Source organism: Oncorhynchus mykiss, chromosome 22, assembly GCF_057628025.1.
Source record: "Oncorhynchus mykiss isolate SJ-2025 chromosome 22, ASM5762802v1, whole genome shotgun sequence".
NCBI lineage: Eukaryota > Metazoa > Chordata > Actinopteri > Salmoniformes > Salmonidae > Oncorhynchus > Oncorhynchus mykiss.
In genome coordinates this window covers 38,309,947-38,326,235 of record NC_143043.1, presented here as the reverse complement: position 1 = coordinate 38,326,235, position 16,289 = coordinate 38,309,947, and the positions used below count along the sequence as shown (strand labels likewise).

Below are 16,289 nucleotides of genomic sequence, written 5' to 3'. Positions count from 1 at the left end.
CCTCAGCGAAAACAATGTACTGAGCAAATGGCAAATTGGCTTTTTACAAAATGATCATACAACAGACCACGTATTCACCCTGCACACCCTAATTGACAAATAAACAAACCAAAACAAAGGTAAAGTCTTCTCATGCTTTGTTGATGTCAAAAAAGCTTTCGACTCAATTTGGCACGAGGGCCTGCTATACAAATTGATGGAAAATGGTGTTGGGGGAAAAACATACAACGTTATAAAATCCAAACAAATTGGGTGAAATAACAGTGTGCAATCACAGCAGCAAGATTTGTGACCTGTTGCCACAAGAAAAGAGCAACCAGTGAAGAACAAACAACATTTTAAGTACCACCTATTTTTATGTTTATTTATTGACATAATATGACATTTGAAATGTATTTATTATTTTGGAACTTGTGTAATGTTTACTGTACATTTTTTATTGTTTAATTCACTTTTGTTGAGAGAGAGAGAGAGAGAGAGAGAGAGAGAGAGAGAGAGAGAGAGAGAGAGAGAGAGAGACTAAAGTTCCTCTGTCTCAGTGTCATTAAAACACCTAAATCACTTCATGTGTTAAACTGTTGGTCACACTCTTGGAGAGCTTGGGGTAGTATGTAGCTGGTTTGGTCTTTCAGCGAGACAGAGGCAGGGCCTTCAAAGTGATGACTGAAGGGGGTAGAGATAGAGATGGAGAATGTCTGCCCTCTGTCACCCTGCTAAAGTCTGCTCTGTGTGCGTGGGGACTGAGGGGAACTGCTCTAAAGTCTGCTCTGTGTGCGTGGGAACTGAGGGGAACTGCTCTGTGTGCGTGGGAACTGAGGGGAACTGCTCTAAAGTCTGCTCTGTGTGTGTGGGAACTGAGGGGAACTGCTCTAAAGTCTGCTCTGTGTGCGTGGGAACTGAGGGGAACTGCTCTAAAGTCTGCTCTGTGTGCGTGGGAACCGAGGGGAACTGCTCTAAAGTCTGCTCTGTGTGCGTGGGAACTGAGGGGAACTGCTCTAAAGTCTTTCTGCACACATTATCACAGCTGGATGTCTACCCATCAGAGACGGTTGTGCTGGCCATCAGAGTACAGCCCACGCATGCACACACACACATACTGTACCTATACACAGACGCACACACAAACACACACTCACACGCACAGAAGCACGAGCGCAAACACACATACTGTACATATACACAGACGCACACACAAACTCACACGCACAGAAGCACGAGCACACATACACACTCAAACGTACCCACACAAACACACACAAAGACTAACAAACACAAGCAAGCACAGAGCTAAGCAGAAAATGCCAGCCTGTGCCTAAGCTAGAATAACAAAGAGAGAGAGAGAGAGAGAGAGGGAGAGAGTGTACATAATGTTTTTCTGTTTTGTTAAGGTTTCATGGTCGTGCGTCACATTCATTTTCTCTGGTAGAGCAGCTCTTTTCTTCTCTTCCCTCCTACACTCGGCAAACACGTGGCTCCTAGCATTGGGAAGGCAACAGAAACAACCGACACTCACACATACATCCACCCACCCACATACACCCACCCACACACAGCCAGAGACACGCAGCCAAAGACACACAGCCATTTGTCTCTCTCTCTCTCTCTGTCTGTCACTCTCTCTGTCTGTCCCTCTCCATGTCTGTCCCTCTCCATGTCTGTACCTCTCCATGTCTGTCCCTCTCCCTGTCTGTCCCTCTCTCTGTCTGTCCCTCTCTCTGTCTGTCCTCTCTCTGTCTGTCCCTCTCTCTGTCTGTACCTCTCCCTGTCTGTCCCTCTCCATGTCTGTCCCTCTCCATGTCTGTCCCTCTCCCTGTCTGTCCCTCTCTCTGCCTGTCCCTCTCTCTGCCTGTCCCTCTCCATGTCTGTCCCTCTCTCTGTCTGTCCCTCTCCATGTCTGTCCCTCTCCATGTCTGTCCCTCTCTCTGTCTGTCCCTCTCCATGTCTGTCCCTCTCCATGTCTGTCCCTCTCCATGTCTGACCCTCTCCATGTCTGACCCTCTCCATGTCTGACCCTCTCTCTGTCTGTCCCTCTCCCTCTCCATGTCTGTCCCTCTCCCTCTCCATGTCTGTCTCTCTCCCTCTCCATGTCTGTCCCTCTCCCTCTGTCCCTCTCCCTCTCTGTCTGTCCCTCTCCCTCTGTCCCTCTCCCTCTGTCCCTGTCCCTCTCGCTCTGTCCCTGTCCCTCTCCCTCTGTCCCTTTCTGTCCCACTGTCTCTCGTTTCTCTCTCGCTATGTCTCTCTTTCTCTCTCGCTATGTCTCTCTTTCTCTCTCGCTATGTCTCTCTCTCTCGCTATGTCTCTCTCTCTCTCGCTATGTCTCTCTCTCTCTCTCGCTATGTCTCTCTGTCTCTCTATCTGTCCCCCTCTCTCTCTCTCTCTTTCTCTCTCACTATGTTTCTCTCTCTCTCTCTCTCTCTCCCTCTCTCTCTCACTCTCTCTCGCTATGTCTCTCTTTCTCTCTCGCTATGTCTCTCTGTCTCTCTCTCTCTCTCTCTGTCCCTCTCTCTCTCTCTTTCTCTCTCGCTATGTCTCTCTCTCTCTCTCTGTCCCTCTCTCTTTCTCTCTCTCTCTCTCTTTCTCTCTCGCTATGTCTCTCTTTCTCTCTCGCTATGTCTCTCTCTCTCTATCTCTCTCTTTCTCTCTCGCTATGTCTCTCTTTCTCTCTCGCTATGTCTCTCTCTCGCTATGTCTCTCTGTCTCTCTCTCTCTGTCCCTCTCTCTCTCTCTCTCTTTCTCTCTCGCTATGTCTCTCTCTCTCTCTCTGTCCCTCTCTCTCTCTGTCCCTCTCTTTCTCTCTCGCTATGTCTCTCTTTCTCTCTCGCTATGTCTCTCTTTCTCTCTCACTATGTCTCTCTTTCTCTCTCGCTATGTCTCTCTCTCGCTATGTCTCTCTCTCTCTCGCTATGTCTCTCTGTCTCTCTCTCTCTCTCTCTGTCCCCCTCTCTCTCTCTCTCTTTCTCGCTCACTATGTTTCTCTCTCTCTCTCTCCCTCTCTCTCTCTATCTCTCGCTATGTCTCTCTTTCTCTCTCGCTATGTCTCTCTCTCTCGCTATGTCTCTCTCTCTCTCTCTGTCCCTCTCTCTTTCTCTCTCTCTCTCTCTTTCTCTCTCGCTATGTCTCTCTTTCTCTCTCGCTATGTCTCTCTCTCTCTATCTCTCTCTTTCTCTCTCGCTATGTCTCTCTTTCTCTCTCGCTATGTCTCTCTCTCGCTATGTCTCTCTGTCTCTCTCTCTCTGTCCCTCTCTCTCTCTCTCTCGTTCTCTCTCGCTATGTCTCTCTCTCTCTGTCCCTCTCTCTCTCTGTCCCTCTCTTTCTCTCTCGCTATGTCTCTCTTTCTCTCTCGCTATGTCTCTCTTTCTCTCTCACTATGTCTCTCTTTCTCTCTCGCTATGTCTCTCTCTCGCTATGTCTCTCTCTCTCTCGCTATGTCTCTCTGTCTCTCTCTCTCTCTCTCTGTCCCCCTCTCTCTCTCTCTCTTTCTCGCTCACTATGTTTCTCTCTCTCTCTCTCCCTCTCTCTCTCTATCTCTCGCTATGTCTCTCTTTCTCTCTCGCTATGTCTCTCTCTCTCGCTATGTCTCTCTGTCTCTCTCTCTCTCTGTCCCTCTCTCTCTCTCTCTCGCTATGTCTCTCTTTCTCTCTCACTATGTCTCTCTCTCTCTCTCTCTCTCTTTCTCTCTCGCTATGTCTCTCTTGCTATGTCTCTCTCTCTCTCTCGCTGTGTCTCTCTGTCTCTCTCTCTCTCTCTCTGTCCCTCTCTCTCTCTCTCTCTTTCTGTCCCTCTCTCTCTCTCTCTGTCCCTCTCTCTCTCTCTCTCTCTTTCTCTCTCGCTATGTCTCTCTCTCTCTCTCTGTCCCTCTCTCTCTCTCTCTCTCTTTCTCTCTCGCTATGTCTCTCTTTCTCTCTTGCTATGTCTCTCTTTCTCTCTTGCTATGTCTCTCTCTCTCTCTCTCTCTCTCACTATGTCTCTCTCTCTCGCTATGTCTCTCTCTCTCGCTATGTCTCTCTCTCTCTCGCTATGTCTCTCTCTCTCTCGCTATGTCTCTCTCTCTCTCGCTATGTCTCTCTCTCTCTCGCTGTCTCTCTGTCTCTCTCTCTCGCTATGTCTCTCTCTCTCTCTCTCTCTGTCCCTCTCTCGCTCTGTTTCTCTCTATTTCTTTGTTGGTGTGTGAATTTTCCTCTTTCTTCTCAATTAAAGACTGTGGAAACCATTGAGCAGCAGCGTACAGATTGGTCTACCTGGTAAGGCAGTGTGAGACTTGAGGTGGTGATTTGAGGTCGGTGCAGACAGAGGCCTCTTATCTTCAGAAGTACGGTACGGGACAGGACAGAGATGACCAAGGAAAGACAATACCAAGGGACAACCTATTCACACCTGGAAAGGAGAAAGGGTGAATAAGTTTACTTAAGACTGGGACTAATATACTACGGTACACAGACACACACACACACACACACACACACACAAGCACTGTATCGACAGTGAAGTGTGTACATTTACAAACAGAGAGAAAGAGAGGAGGAGATAGGGGGAATGAAAGGGAGAGAGAGAGAAAACAAAAGAGAGAGAAAGAGAACGAACAAGGTTCTAATCCAAAAGATTCCCCCTTATTGAGTGCAGTCCAGAAACCTTGTGTTTGTTTATTTCATATATTGGCAAATGTATTTATTTATTTCCCTCCCAGAAGTTAGAAAGAAACAAACAGTAGATTAGATTAGATCATGAGCATGAATTATAGTGACTGTTTCTTCAGCCGGCCCAGTTGATCATGAGCATGAATCACAGTGTTTCTTCTGCCGGCCCAGTTGATCATGAGCATGAATTACAGTGACTGTTTCTTCAGCCGGCCCAGTTGATCATGAGCATGAATTACTGTCACACCCTGATCTGTTTCACCTGTCTTTGTGCTTGTCTCCACCCACCTCCAGGTATTGCCCATCTTCCCCATTATTCCCTGTGTATTTATACCTGTGTTCTCTGTTTGTCTGCTGCCAGTTCGTTTTGTTAATTAATAAAAACCCTGAAAAAAAAAAAACTGCCTTCTCTGACCCTGAGACTGCCTGCCATTCTGGACCCTTTACACCCTCTCTGGATTAATGACCACTGCCTGCCTTGACCTGTCGTTTGCCTGCCCCTGTTTTGGAATTAAACTTTTGTTTCTTAGACACTGACTGCATCTGGGTTTTACCTAAAATGTGATAATTACAGTGACTGTTTCTTCAGTCACCCCAGTTCCCTGGATGGCATGTTGTGTAGTGTGGATTGTCGTCTGGTACTGTAGTGTCTTGTTAAAACCAACCAGCTAATGTAGGGAGAGATAGACAGTAGGTAACTGATGCACACACACACACACACACACTAGGGAGAACATAAGACAGCATGAAGAACAGGAGACCGTGCATGCAGCAACACAGTACCAGTAAAGGAAACAGACACCATGTACAGTACAATAGGTGAGTGTCTGAAGTTATATCATGGATGGAAACTATAACGAAATATGCTGTTTGTGCCTATATATACATACACCTGATATAGACTGAGACTGGAAAGTGTGATCGTGTAAGTGTGATGCGTAACCTTGGCCGAGACCCGAAGACTTACGTTATGTCCCTGAGTTAAAGCTCAGCGGGCTAAAACAGTATTGTGGCAGGCAGTAGTCGAACCTAGTTGGTAACACCCTGTTATGTGGTTACACTGTTTCATAACAGTGCTTTGATTTAAGGTCCATAGTTACCCTTCTTACCCAGAACCCTCTCTGTCTAGCACCATGCTCTAACTTTGATTGCCTCCGCATGGCAATCAAACAAGCTTAGCATCAGTATAGAGACAAAGTAGAGTCGCAATTCAACGGCTCAGACACAAGAGGTATGTGGCAGGGTCGCGGACCAGGATGTCTTGCTCCCAGACAGACTAAATAACTTTTTTGCTCGCTTTGAGGACAATACAGTGCCACTGACACGGCCCGCTACCAAAACCTGTGGACTCTCCTTCACTGCAGCCAAAGTGAGTAAAACATTTAAACGTGTTAACCCTCGCAAGGCTGCAGGCCCAGACGGCAACCCCAGCCGCGTCCTCAGAGCATGCACAGACCAGCTGGCTGGTGTGTTTACGGACATATTCAAACAATCCCTATCCCAGTCTGCTGTCCCCACATGCTTCAAGAGGGCCACCATTGTTCCTGTTCCCAAGAAAGCTAAGGTAACTGAGCTAAACGACCGTAGCACTCACTTCCGTCTTCATGAAGTGCTTTGAGAGACTAGTCAAGGACCATATCACCTCCACTCTACCTGACACCCTAGACCCACTCCAATTTGCTTACCGCCCCAATAGGTCCACAGACGATGCAATCGCAACCACACTGCACACTGCTCTAACCCATCTGGACAAGAGGAATACCTATGTGAGAATGCTGTTTTCGACTACAGCTCAGCATTTAACACCATATTACCCTCCAAACTCGTCATCAAGCTCGAGACCATAGGTCTCGACCCCGCCCTGTGCAACTGGGTACTGGACTTCCTGATGGGCCGCCCCCAGGTGGTGAGGGTAGGTAACAACATCTCCACCCCGCTGATCCTCAACACTGGGGCCCCACAAGGGTGTGTTCTGAGCCCTCTCCTGTACTCCCTGTTCACCCACGACTGCGTGGCCATGCACCCCTCCAACTCAATCATCAATTTTGCAGACGACACTACAGTGGTAGGCTTGATTACCAACAACGACGAGACAGCCGACAGAGAGGAGGTGAGGGCCCTCGGAGTGTGGTGTCAGGAAAATAACCTCACACTCAACGTCAACAAAACAAATGAGATGATTGTGGACTTCAGGAAACAGCAGAGGGAGCACCCCCCTATCCACATTGACGGGATAGTAGTGGAGAGGGTAGTAAGTTTTAAGTTCCTTGGCATGCACATCACGGACAAACTGAATTGGTCCACCCACACAGACAGCGTTGTGAAGAAGGCCATAAAGATCATCAAGGACAACAACCACCGGAGCCACTGCCTGTTCACCCCGCTATCATCCAGAAGGCGAGGTCATTACAGGTGCATCAAAGCAGGGACCGAGAGACTGAAAAACAGCTTCTATCTCAAGGCCATCAGACTGTTATACAGCCACCACTAACATTGAGTGGCTGCTGCCAACATACTGACTCAACTTCAGCCACTTTAATAATGGAAATTGATGGAAATTGATGGAAAAAATGTATCACTAGCCACTTTAAACAATGCCACTTAATATAATGTTAACATACCCTACATTACTCATCTCATAAGTATATACTGTACTCTATATCATCTACTGCATCTTGCCGATGCCGTTCTGTACCATCACTCATTCATATATCTTTATGTACATATTCTTTATCCCTTTACACTTGTGTGTATAAGGTAGTAGTTGTGGAATTGTTAGGGTAGATTACCCGTTGGTTATTACTGCATTGTCGGAACTAGAAGCACAAGCATTTCACTACACTCGCATTAACATCTGCTAACCATATGTATGTGGCAAATAAAATTTGATTTGATTTGAGTTCATCAATACCAATCCCATCCCCTCTGAGAGACAGCCTTCCTATCCTACGCCAGGATCATTGTCAGCACGGGAGACTGGCCCATCCTCAGTCCCATCCTCTCCCACTTCACATGGACACACACACATAAACAAACAGAGAGAGGATGGACCGGGGTCCGATCCCGTCACAAAGACCATCAAAATGGTTCTGGATGAGAGAGAGCCGAGCCATAAAGTCCCGGAGCTTACAGCAGGACAAAGTGGGAATAAAGTAAACACAGAACACCAGCAACGCATAAGCACTGAGTCATACAGTCATGAACAGACTCTCAGACAGACAATATGTTCACTGATCAAACATTCAGAATAAGTACACAGCTAGCTACACACAGTACATTACACAATAACCCACTCCAGGCGCTGTGGGTTCTTGGTAATGTAATAAACTCAACTCAGCCTGGTCCCTATTTCTGCTGTCTTGCCAACTCCTTTTGTCTGCTAAAGACCCCAGCAATAGCCTGCGCTCACAGAGCTTTCTCTATTTCTCTCTCTCTGGTTCTGCCACGGCTCTGTTCAGGATGTCATTATGTGAGTTTCAGAGTGTGCAGCATCTAAATGAGCCTCTCTACTCTGACCACTCGGGGTGTGGCTCAGTTGTTTTGTGTGTGTTTTTGGTTTAACTATCCTTGTGGGGACCAGAAGTCCTCACAAGGATAGCCAAACAAGTAAAAGTTGGATAAGTGGGGACATTTCACCGGACCTCACAAGGGAAATTGCTATTTTAGGCTTTAAGGTTAGGTTTAGAGATAGGGTTAGAATTAGGGTTAGAAGTAGGGTTGAGTTAAGAGATAGGGTTAGAATTAGGGTTAGGTTTAGAGATAGGGTTAGAATTGGGGTTAGAAGTTAAGGTTAGGTTCGAGAAAATAGGATTTTGAAGGGGAATGTATTGTTAGGATAGTAAAACAAACGTGTGTGTGTGTTGACTCATCCCTTTAGCAGTGTATCTTGCCGTAGGAATAAGGCAGATGGTTGTTAGCATACACCCAGCATCACCCTGTGAACTGCTGTCTCACCCTCCTCTCTACTGCAGTGATCTTACATACGCTACTCTGAGGGACACACTCACACTCTGTTTGCCAGGTCTTTACATGCCAGGCGACATGTGTTTCCCTCACACACTTGTCCTCACTTTCATCCCGAGAGATCATACACACGGCTTAACCCAGGGTTTCCCAATGTCAGGGTCCCCCCCCCCCCCCGGTGCACATTTTGGTTTTTGCACTAGCACTACACAGCAGATTCCAATAATCAAAGCTCGATGATGAGTTATATATTTGAATCAGCTGTGTAGTACTAGGGCAAAAAACTAAATGTGCACCCAGGTCGGGCCCCAGGACCTATTTAAATGTAATGAAAATGTGCCATTCAGGCTTTCATGTGAACAGCTGCCAACACGTCCGACAGTATAGTAGAAGATGCTATAGTTAATACAATGGGGACAACTAGCGTAACATCTCATGCTTGGCTGTTTTATGTGATGTAAAAGGTAACGGTAATGTAGGTACTGTTGTGTTAGTGCTCTACTGCAGTTTATGAATATAAACAAGATTAAAAGATCATAAGGGAGTGCTTTTACAGGGCTTGCCCTTGTTGTACTGGCCACATCTCCACTGAGTCCTTTAACGTTAGTTACATGCTATTGCCAGTAGTTCCGCATCCCAGGGGGAGTAGTGTTGGTGGTGGTACTGGCCTCACTCCCCCCTATCTGAAATCTCTACTGCAGCCCTCATCCTCCACATGCAAAACCCGTTCTGCCAGTCACATTCTGTTAAAGGTCCCTAAAGCACACACATTCCTGGGTCACTCGTCTTTTCAGTTCGCTGCAGCTAGCGACTGGAACGAGCTGCAACAAACACTCAAACTGGACAGTTTTATCTCAGTCTCTTCATTCAAAGACTCAATCATGGACACTCTTACTGACAGTTGTGGCTACTTTGCGTGATGTATTGTTGTCTCTACCGTCTTGCCCTTTGCGCTGTTGTCTGTGCCTAATAATATTCGTACCATGTTTAGTGCTGTGATTTTTTATCCCAGCCCCCGTCCCCGAAGGAGGCCTTTTGCCTTCTGGTAGGCTGTCATTGTGAATAATAATTTGTTCTTAAGGGACTTATCTAGTTAAATAGGTTAAATAAAGGTTAAATAAAAATTAAAAACATTTGAAATGGTGGTGATGGTGGTTTGTAGTGCGGTTGCTACAGTTTCTGAGAAAAGGAGCAACTTTTGCTCACTATTACAGTTTCTAACAAGACTCCATGAGGGGACAGAGGAAGTAGACATCCTCCTCCTTCCCTTACTTGAAGTTTCTATCTACCACTGCCTTAACCTCATCCATAATTCACATAATGAACACCCACACATGCACTAACAAAAATACACACACACTGCTTATCCCCCCTGGACCGCTTCTCCCAGCAGCAACCTGTCAGGACCGCTTCTCCCAGCAGCCACCTGTCAGGACCGCTTCTCCCAGCAGCCACCTGTCAGACCATGTAAAAAGAAGCCCACAGGGGGGCCGAGGTTAAAGTGAACCTGCATTTTTTTTTTTCAGGAAATCTCAGGGCTCATGAATTTACAATGTGGCGGAGGAGGATAGGGATCTCTCTCTCTGAATAAGAAAATACAAATTGATCTTTCTTTGCCTTTGAACTGCAGAAAGCTACTTGTTTGCACTGTCAGACTCCTTAGGATGAATCTGAAGCACGTTGCCTTAGATGACTCCAAAACCTGATTAAAAGTTTGGCTGGTGTGTTTGTTTACATGAGATATTTCATTTTAAATTAGTAGGATTTACTCTGTTTATGTATTCCTATATGCTTAATTTAGAATTATTAATGTAACTTTAGTATTTCTACAAACATTGGGCTACATTAATAACACTAAATTAAGCATATAGGAATACCTATTTCTTAACTGCTCAACACAGAATAGCTGCATGTGCGCACTCCCTCATATACTTGGGAAAATATTAGTTATATTTATTCAGCTTTGTTCAATTGTATTCTTCATACTCTAAATAATTTAAAATAATGCCACGGAATTCTAAGCAAATCTTGTTTGCTAAATGAGCTAGTGTAGCCCACGGCCATATGGCATAGACAGATCAGGACAACTCAGAGTATGCTATTCTGTTCTTCTGAAATAGACTACATTTTCTTCAAATCATGCTTCTTTAGACCTAAAATATTTATTTTTTAAAGAAATAAAAATAAATAAATATTCCAAACATAGTCTGGGATAGTTGTGGGATGCGATAGATCCCAAATTAATACAACCTCTAGCATCAAAAAACATTTGTTACACAATGTGGCTGACGCAAGAGATTAGTTTAAAATTTTGATAAACTATTATGCTATTTCTTCACATTATAAGCGCAGCAGTGTGCACACGGCAGTAGATTATAAGCGCGAACGTTCCATTAGCGGAAAACACCATTATCAAAATGTACCACAAATACAATTATGCATGTAATGCTTTTATTATAAAGGAGCCTGTGAAAATGATCTTCCTCAAAGTTGAAACTCACACGCTGCTTATGTACGCCAGTTAGGCTCTACACCCCTTGTAAAGCGGATTCATGTGCTTCATTTTAAGAAATGATTTGGCCACTTTAGTTATGATACAAACCTTATCAAAACATATAGGCCTATGGGCTAGGCTACATGAGGTGTGCGACAATGACTAGAAAAAGTTGCTGGGCATCATTCACAAGTGATAATATATCATTCACAAGTGATAGGCTAAAATTGACACCCATCAGACTATTCTTGATTTAATCTAAATAATATATATGTGTGAAATTTGTTTTGATTTAGAATGGACCATATTCATGCACCTGTATCGATACAGGGGCAGCAGGGGAAAAAAATCCATGCACATAATAGGCAAAAAGCGAATGAAGGACGCTTTTCCAGTGGTTCATTTTCATGCAATCCATGTAGGCTATGCTCCTTTTGTAAATATAAGCAATGTGCTTAATATTAGGAAAGTTGAGAAATAAATATAGCAGGCCAGGCCTAGCCTATAGAAGGCTGATAGGATCCTCCTCTTTTTAATAGAGGCCATAACTCTGTTTTCTCACGCAATTGCATAGCCCATAGAAATGTTGCGTAACATTAGCTCTCATGAAGTGTTTGATGTGATTTTTGATTACATTTGCATTGATGTCAGAGTGATTAGAGGGACAAAAGAGTGCTGAGTACCAGGCTGTTAGCAAGTTTGTTAGGCTACTAATGACCATGAGCAGCATCAGAGCTTGGAGAAGCCTAATTACCGTGGCTAAATGGTCAAGTGGAATCTTACTGCCTTTCATGACTCATGACCGCCGGTGTGGCGGCAATACGGTCACCACAACAGCCCTAGTCACATGTGCCGAATACAACGGGTGTAGGCTTTACCATGGAATGCTTCCCAACAATGCAGAGTTAAAAAAATATATACAGTAAAAAGAACAATAGTAACACAAGAGGAATCAAATACACAAGAATGGAGCTATGTACAGGGAGTACCAAATCAATGTGTATGACGTAGGGTAAAGTGACTAGGCATCAGGATAGAGAAGAATAAGAATAAAATAAAGAACAGAGTAGTAGCTGCATATGATGAGTGTAAAAGTGTGTGTGTATGTGTGTTAGTGTGGTGTTGGTATGCGTGTGTGTTGTGTGTGTACATGTGAACATGTGTTGGTTTTGTGTGAGTGTCAGCGTACCGTGTGTGAGTTTGTATATAGTGTGTAAACAGTGCCTTTAGAAAGTATTCATACCCCTTGGCTTATTCCACATTTTATTGTGTTACAACCTTAATTCAAAATTGATTAAATAGATTATCTTGTCATCCATCTACACAAAATACCCCATCATGACAAAGAGAAAACATGTTTTTTAATTTACATACGTTTTCACTTCCCTGAGTCAATATATGTTAGAATCACCTTTGGCAGCGGTTACAGCTGTAAGTCTTTCTGGGTAATTCTCTAGAGCTTTGCACATCTGGATTGTACAATATATTCCAATTTTTATTTGTAATATTCTTCAAGCTCTGTCAAATTGTTGGTTGATCATTGCTAGACAAAGATGTTCTTGTCTTGCCATAGATTTCCAATCGCATTTAAGTCAAAACTGTAAATCGGCCACTTAGGAACATTCACTGTAGATTTGGCCTTATGTTTAAGGTTACTGTCCAGCTGAAAGGTGAATTCATCTCCCAGTGTCTGCTGGAAAACAGATTGAACCAGGTTTTCCTCTAGGATTTTGCCTGTGTAGCTCCATTCCATTTATTTTTATACTGAAAAAATCACCAGTCCTTAACGATTACAAGCATACCCATAACATGATGCAACCACCACTATACTTGAAAATATGGAAAGTCGTACTCAGTAATGTGTTGTATTGGATTTTCCCCAAACATAACACTTTTTATTGAGGGCAAAACGTTAACTGCTTTACCACATTTTTTGCAGTATTATTTTAGTGCCTTGTTGCAAACAGGATGCATGTTTTGGAATATTTGTATTCTGTACAGAATTCCTTCTTTTCACTCTGTCAATTAGATTAGTATTGTGGAGTAACTAGAATGTTGTTGATCCAGAGCCATTAAACTCTGTAACTGTTTTAAAGTCATCATTGGCCTCATGGTGAAATCCCTGAGCGGTTTCCTTCTTCTGCAGAAACTGAGTTAGGAAGGACACCTGTATTTTTGTAGTGACTGGGTATACTGATACACCATCCAAAGTGTAATTAATAACTTCACCATGCTCAAAGGGATTTACAATGTCTGCTTTTTGAATGTTTACCCATCTACCACACTCCAAAAAGCAAGTCCGGCAGGCTCTAGTTTTGCCTTATCTTGATTATTGTCCAGTCGTGTTGTCGAGTGCAGCAAGTGAAGACCTAGCTGCAGCTGGCCAAAAACAGAGTGGCATGTCTTGCTCTTCATTGTAATCAGAGGGCTCATATAAACACGCCAGTCTCTCTTGGTTAAGAGTTGAGGAGAGACTGACTGATTTAAAAAACAACAATAATAATATTACCCCCTTTTCGTGGTATCCAATTGTTAGTATCTTGTCTCATCGCTAGAACTCCTGTACAGGCTCGGGAGAGACAAAGGTTGAAAGCCATTCCTCCTCCGAAACATAACCCAACCAAACCACACTGCTTCTTAGCGCACACTGTGCACCTGGAGTGCACTGCGCCCAGCCCGCCACAGGAGGATATCCCTACCGGCCAAACCCTCCCTTACCCGGACGACGCTAGGCCAATTGTGAGTCGCCCCATGGAACTCCCGGTTGCGGCCGGCTGTGTCAGAGCCTGGGCGCGAACCCAGAGTCTCTGGTGGCACAGCTAGCACTGCGATGCAGTGCCCTAGATCACTGCGCCACCCAGGAGGCGTGCATCACTGATTTTTATAAGAAACATTAATGTGTTGAAATCCCAAATTGTTTGCAAAGTCAACACAGCTCTTACACACAGCTCTGACACACACACTTATCCCACCAGACATGCCACCAGGGGACTTTTCACAGTCCCCAAATCCAGAACAAACTCAAGCCTGTAATCGGACCCACAAATACTGACGCTCCAGATACTCAACTAGTCTAAAGAAGGACAGTTGTATTGCTTTTTTAATCAGATCAACAGTTTTCAGCTGTGCTAACATAATTGCAAAAGGGTTTTCTAATGATCAATTAGCCTTTTAAAATGATAAACTTGGATTAGCTAACACGTGCCATTGGAACACAGAAGTGATGGTTGCTGATAATGGGCCTCTGCACGCCTGTGTAGATATTCCATAAACAAACCTGCCGTTTCCAGCTACAAGAGTCATTTACAACATTAACAATGGCTACACTGTATTTCTGATCAATTTGATGTTATTTTAATAGACAAAAAAAATGCTTTTCTTTCAAAAAACAATGACATTTCTAAGTGACCCCAAACTTTTGAACGGTAGTGTATATAAAATAAATATGTAGTTCGGTCCTTCGGAGCTGTTGTTTATTAAGGTTCTGTATTACGTCATGTTTCATGTTTTGTGTGGACCCCCGGAAGAGTAGCTGCTGCTCCTAATAAAATACAGAATACCAATAGGTGCCCTTAGGATTGGAAACCCTACCTGGTCTTTGTGGTTGAATCTGCGTTAGAAATTCACTGCTCGACTGAGGGACCATACAGATAATTGTATTTGTGGGGTACAGAGGTAGTTATTAAAACATCTAGTTAAACACTACTATTGCACAGAAAGTGAGTTTGTGGAACTTATTATGTGACTTGTTAAGCACATTTCTACTCCTAAACCTATTTAGGATTGCCATAAGAAATTAGTTGAATACTTATTGACTCAAGACATTTAATATGAATTTGTAAAAAAAAAATCCTAAAACATAATTCTATTTTGACATTATATGGTATTGTTTGTAGGCCAGTGACAAAAAATCTCAATTTAATCAATATTAAATTCAGGATGTAACACAACAATATGTGGAAAAAGTCAAGGGGCATGAATACTTTTTGAAGGCACTGTATTGTACTCTTGTGAGTGTGCATAGAGTCAGTGAAAAATAGGGTCAGTGCAGAAGTCCGGCTAACCATTAATTAACTATTTACTGTAGCAGTCTTATGGCTTGGGGGTAGAAGCTGTCTCGGAGCCTGTTGGTCTGAGAGTCGATGCTACGGTACAATTTATGGCTCCAGTACCAATCTATGACTTGGGTGGCTGGAGTTTTTAGCAATTTTTCCAGCCCTTCCTCTGATACCGATTGATATAGAGGTCCTGGATGGCAGGGAGCTTGGCTCCAGTGATGTACTGGGCTGTCCACACCACCCTTTGTAGCGATTTGCAGTCGAGGGTGGTGCATTTGTCATACCAATTGGTGATGCAACCAGTTAAGCTGCTGTTTGGCTGTTTTCTAAATTAACCATAGATGGAGATGGGATTTGGACTTGTGGTTTTACTTAATTCTCCATACTGACCAATGATTATAATGCAGATTCTAATCCAACCATTAATTCATACATTGTTGTAGAAGGCTAATGTTAAATAGCTAACATTGCACATGAATGTAAGTTACCAATTTGAATCACTTAATAATTCAAAAACAAAATTGATACCAGTAAAACCAATATAACTAATTGGTAGGTCTACCATTACTTCTTACGGTCACACTTTATTTGGATAGTATGGATTTTTCATCTGTAGATGCTACAGATGGCCATACTATCAACAAACTGTTGATAAGCAACTGCTTGCTAAGGTTACGGTTAGCGTTAGGTTTGGAATAAGGGTTATGGTTAAGTTTGGGTTAGGACACGGGTTAGGGTTAGACCTCGAGTTAGGGTGTTAGTAGATGGTTAGTTGAAATGTTACTGATAGTCTGCTACCCTTGTTTCTTCTATGAACTTCCATTATCCTCCCTCCTCATGAAGGAGAGAAATTATAAAGTATCTTAAAGATATGTGGATTGTCGTCTTGTGAAACAGTGGATGTAAAAAATATAGCTAGCTAAAGTATTTACTGCAAAATGTAATGTACAATTGTGTAAGCTTGCCTTGCTGATATTCGCCATGCAAGAAGCTCAAGTAAGGTAGCTAGCTCTTTTCTTGCTTACTGTGTAGTGGAGGATAAAAATACCTGTATGCCTATGGATGTGTAGCTATCTATGTAGCCAATCTGTGTATGGACCCAAAAACGTTTTGTGTAAATATTAGTTCAGAACAGTGGTT

General features: G+C 43.6%; 1 protein-coding gene across 33 annotated transcripts in view; it reads right to left on the bottom strand.

Moving 5' to 3' along the window:
* Positions 1-16,289, bottom strand: part of LOC110501784 (uncharacterized) — a 176,171-nt gene that overhangs the window by 94,392 nt on the left and 65,490 nt on the right. For 27 of the 33 annotated variants that reach the window (XM_036959156.2, XM_090216022.1, XM_090216026.1 and 24 more), the window contains exon 3: positions 4,239-4,374. The exons of the other annotated variants lie outside the window; for them this stretch is intronic. The gene's annotated coding sequence lies outside the window, so the exon portion shown is untranslated. The remainder of the gene's footprint in view (positions 1-4,238; positions 4,375-16,289) is intronic. 33 annotated transcript variants of the gene reach the window in all.